Genomic DNA, 5,061 nt, shown 5'->3' with positions numbered 1-5,061 from the left:
TCTTCAAAATGAGTTACAAAGGTTAACCTAGAGTATAATGTCAATATTAATCCCTAGCCTAGAAACACAGGCATTACAATTCTCTCCCCCTTAGGATGATTCTGTCATCGGAATCACACAACGACAAACAATTACGGGTAGCGACTCACCATGTCACTCTTCGTTTCCCAGGTGGGATTTGGCCCATTTCTGACGTTCCAATGCACAAGCACTAAATCGACTATCTTACGTTACAACTTCTTAGTCTTACAGTTAACGATTGCCTCAGGTTCTCCAATTAACCTCTTGCTCTCATCCAACCTTAATTCGGAAATGGGAATTATGTCGGGCACACCTCCCGTAAACTACCTCAAATAACACACATGAAAGGTATCGTTATTACCCTCTAGTTCTTCCGGTAATTCTAGCTTGTAAGCTTGATTTTCGATCCTCTGAAGAACTTTTAAATGGTCCAATAAATGTTGGACTCAACTTTCCCCTTCTACCAAACCTTATAAGTCCCTTCCACGACGAGACTTTAAGTAAAACCGAATCTCCAACTTCGAATGATATCGATTGTCTTTTCTTGTCAGCATAGCTCTTTTGAGCAGCTAACATCCTTTCCCTAATCACTTACAACTTTTCAGCAGTCTAATGGACTATTTCAAGTCCCATAAACTGCTTTTCCTCAGTTTCCAGCCAACATAACGACATTCAACACTTTTCCCCATACAAAGCGTGATAAGGTGCCATCTTGATGCTTGAGTGGAAACTATTACCTTAGAAAATTTTTACTAAAGGTAAATGTTCATCCCAGTTACCTTGGAATTCCAGGGTACATGCTCTCAGCATATCCTTCAATGTTTGAATCGTTTATTCGCTCTGACCATCGGTTTGCGGATGGTAAGTTGTATCCAAACACAACTTGGTACCCAATTCCTCTTACAGACTCCTCCAACACCTTGAGGTAAAACGATTGTCACGATCAGATACAATCGTTAACGGAACACTGTGTAGCCTCACAATTTCCTTCACATAAGAATTTCGCAAGTTTATCCATAGACCATTTCTCGTTAGCGGCTATGAAATGCGCACTCTTAGTGAAGCAATCAATGACCACCCAAATCATGCCGTGACTGTTCCTTGTTCTGGGCAGTTTAGTCACAAAATCCATAATGATATCTTCCCATTTACCCATGGGTACAGGTAAAAATTCTTAACTCCCATACGGTTTCTGATGTTGTGCGTTAAACCTAGCACAAGTTACACACTCAGCCACATACTTAGCAACATCGAGCTTCATCGTCGGCCACTAATAATAGGGTTTTAGGTCCCTATACATTTTCGTACTGTCGGGATGAATCGAGTACATGGTCTTGTGAGATTCTTCCAGCAGAAGATCTCTTACTCATCCCGTCTTAGGTACCCAAATCCTATCTTTGAATACCTTCAATCCCTGACCGTTTATATCAAACACCAACGTTTTACTCAAAAGTTCCTCCTTCTGGTCATTTTTCTCTAAAGCTTCCTCTGGAGCTTTCTTTATACTTTCCACAATTATAGAGACAACTTCAATTCTCAATGCTCTTGGCCTTTTCTTTTCAAGGTTCACCTTCCGACTGAGAGCATCAACATCAACATTTGCTTTACCAGGGTGGTAAAGTATCTCACAATCGTAGTCTTTGAGTAACTCTAGCCAGCGCCGTTGCCTCATGTTCAATTCCTTCTGATTAAAGAGATATTGAAGACTCTTATGATCAGTGAAAAGTTTGCATTTAGTACCATAAAGATAGTGCCTCCATATCTTTAAGGCGAATACTACCGCTGCAAATTCCAGATCATGAGTGGGGTAGTTCTTTTCATGCTCTTTCAATTGCCTCGATGCATACGCTATCACCTTATCCCTTTGGGTCAGAACACAGCCTAACCCAACTCCAGAGGCATCACTATAAACTGTGAAGTCATCAACTCCTTCAGGTAACGAAAGAATCGGTTCTTCACACAACTTCTTCTTTAACTTCTCAAAGCTTCCTATGCTTCTCATTCCAAGTATAGACAGCTCCTTTGTGAGTCAAAGCTGTCAATGGAGTCGCGATCGAAGAAAAGCCTTGGGTAAATCAGTGATAATATCCAGCTAATCCTAAAAAGCTTCAGATCTACATAGGACTTTCAATCGTAACCTTCGAGTTACAAAATAAATCCTTATTGAGGACTCCTTCTTTTTCTTGGAATAAGTACTTTCCTTCATTTATTGTAACAGACCGGTGGGTCATGTTCTAATGATCTCTCATTGTATACTGCACTACTTAGACTCAGATCTCCGTGGGACAATTTTCGGAACAAACTACACCTTCCTTCATGTTCTAATGTGATACAATCACAGGTCAACATGTATCATTCCTAAATATCAACTTTTTTTAACAATGAGTGCGATACTTCTGTTGATCGCTTTAATCATCTTTCACTTCAATCTTCTGGCTTGAGTCAAATGCTACATCGAACTTGGTTCTCTAAACCACGTAACATACTCATCTTAGTCGGACTCGATTCAATATGACCTCTAAGGTTGGAATAACAATCATCTTCTTAGTCATTACCGAAATGATGGTAACGACAAACTAGAACAAGACGGAATCAAATAATAGCTCCTTGGTAACCTTGTGACTTTCCTTGATCCAAGTACGAGTCCTGTGCTTCCGGTAGTATAGGCCTCTACTACCATTCGCACATACTCATACTCGTCCCAAGTATTGTCTCACAGTTCTCCAAATCGCCATACAAGAATTTATATTATTTCCTTAAAACGATTACACAAAGGTTCAAGTTTACCCTATACTATGCCTCTAATAGGCTAAACCACTTGTTACTATTCACATTACTACTTTATAACTTGATCTTCTTCTTTTGCAGCCTTAAGTGTCATCTGAAAGGCTCTCGCCTTCGGCTTTGGTGGTAGATTGGGCTTTGCAGCATCCTTCCTCTTCGGACAGTCTTTAAAAACATGCCCTTCTTCATGGCACTCAAAACATACCCTCTTTTCGGATGGACACACGTTGGCATAATGCCCAGTCTTTCTACATTTGAAGCAAGTCACCTCCTCACTACATTTCCCTGAGTGCTTTTTCTTGCACTTCTCACACCACTTCACTTCACCTCCTCCTCCTCCAAACTTCTTAAACTTAGAAAATTTGCTTCTCTTGCTGGAACCTAAAGTTCCTTCAAATTTTTCTTTTCACCAACTTCCGCCCTCTCTAGACCCTTCTCTCTGATCTAAACCTCAATATTCTTAGCAGCCCAGATGGCGGCTTTCAAAGTGGTTGCTTGCTTGACCATCGGACCAAAGTCCGTTGGTAATCCGAGGGAAAACTTGTTGACCTTAGAGAGTTCAGTTGGAACTTGGTAAGGAGCAAGCTTCATCTTTTCAGTAAAACTAGCAGCATATTCAGTAACGCTCATCTTTCCCTTCTTTAAATTCTGGAACTCATTATTAATTTCCAGAAGATCTTGCTCAGAGCAGTATTGCAATTTCAGTTGTAGCACAAAGTCTTCCCAAGACATCTTACTAGCTTCTCCCTTGGGCATCGAATTAGCTAGTAACTTCCACCAGTTCAACACACCAGACTTTAACAGAGGAATTGCAAGTGCGGTCTTTTGTTTGTTGCTGTGCTCACAACTTTTAAACATCGTCTCCATTTCGGAGATCCAATTCATGACTTCCACCGGTGTCGGACTTCCAGATAGACACGGCGGTTTAGATGCCATGAAATCTTTGTATTTGCACCCGCGTCCATCAACTTCTCCATCCTGGTTGTTTTGTCTAACTATCGGTGGTTTGGCTTGACCAAGAGTCTCACTGTAGTTCCCTCCTACTAATTACCCTTCATTCAATACGGGCTGTTCAACAGGCATCGTAGTCTCTTCCATATGTTGTTGTAGTAATCGCCTTGTCTCCTCCATCTCGCGATCTAACATCATCTACATCATTGCTTGTACCCCAGCCATCGTTATTGGCTCAGGTGCAGCTCCTACAATAGGTACTTGCTCAATTACTTGAGGTTGAGGCTGTTGATCCCTGTTTCCGTTTGCATTTGCAACTCCACTACGAGTTCTTGCCATTACAATCTATATACCGAATAAGGCGAATTTAGGTCTTTACCCTCGATAAAATCCTACACACATAAGGTTTCCAGAACTGGTCAGCAACAGACCAAAGATCCGAACAACTAATGGCAAACATATAATATTTAGCACATAAGGGCATTTTAGACATCTTTCCTAAAATAAACTAGTGCTCGTGTCTAAAATATGGTAGACACTCATCTCACAATCATCACTTAGCATTCTAAGTTCAAGTATAGAAATCCTACAATTTCTTAGTTCACTTAAACTAATGCTCTGATACCAACTGTGACATCCCCTAATTTCTCGGCCAAAAAAGACCGATTTAATTTATTCTTTTTAAAATAAAATCAGAGAAATCTTTTTAAAAGATGTTGCAGAATTTGTTCCCAAAACAAAACATGATAAAAGTTTATCAAAACCTTCTTTAAGAAATGTATAGTTTCATTTCATATCAAAACCTCGGGATGTCATGTTCCGATACAGATCAAAAGCATAAACAAGACATTATAAGCCTTTCAACAGTTATTTACAACTACTGGCCTATAATCCAAAAATCCCTCATCGCACTCCGACTATGCTCGGGGTCCACTAACTGTAACATAAAAAGTTGAGTGGGTCAGGCTTGGGAGTCTGGTGAGCATATAGGGTTTTCAACCTACAGTGATAATAATCTTATTAAGTTCACCAATCAACAATAACCTAACCCTGATTACCCGTTCCCTTTATCCTCACTTTACGTCCCTAAACACTTTTCACAAGGGACCTAGCCTAAAGAATATCATCGGGATGGACACTACTGCTAAGGGGTTTCCTCAGCCATACATGTCCTAAAGGCAACCATGAGGGGGATGGAGTACAACAAATGAACACTCTTAGTTCATTAACACCTACAGGTTGCGGGTCTGCTAATGTTTCCCACTGGACTGTCTAGAAAGTCCGTGGTCGTCATCCAAACTCCGC

The sequence above is a fragment of the Lactuca sativa genome, chromosome 3 (assembly GCF_002870075.4).
Source record: "Lactuca sativa cultivar Salinas chromosome 3, Lsat_Salinas_v11, whole genome shotgun sequence".
Lineage (NCBI taxonomy): Eukaryota > Viridiplantae > Streptophyta > Magnoliopsida > Asterales > Asteraceae > Lactuca > Lactuca sativa.
This window is presented reverse-complemented; position numbering follows the sequence as displayed.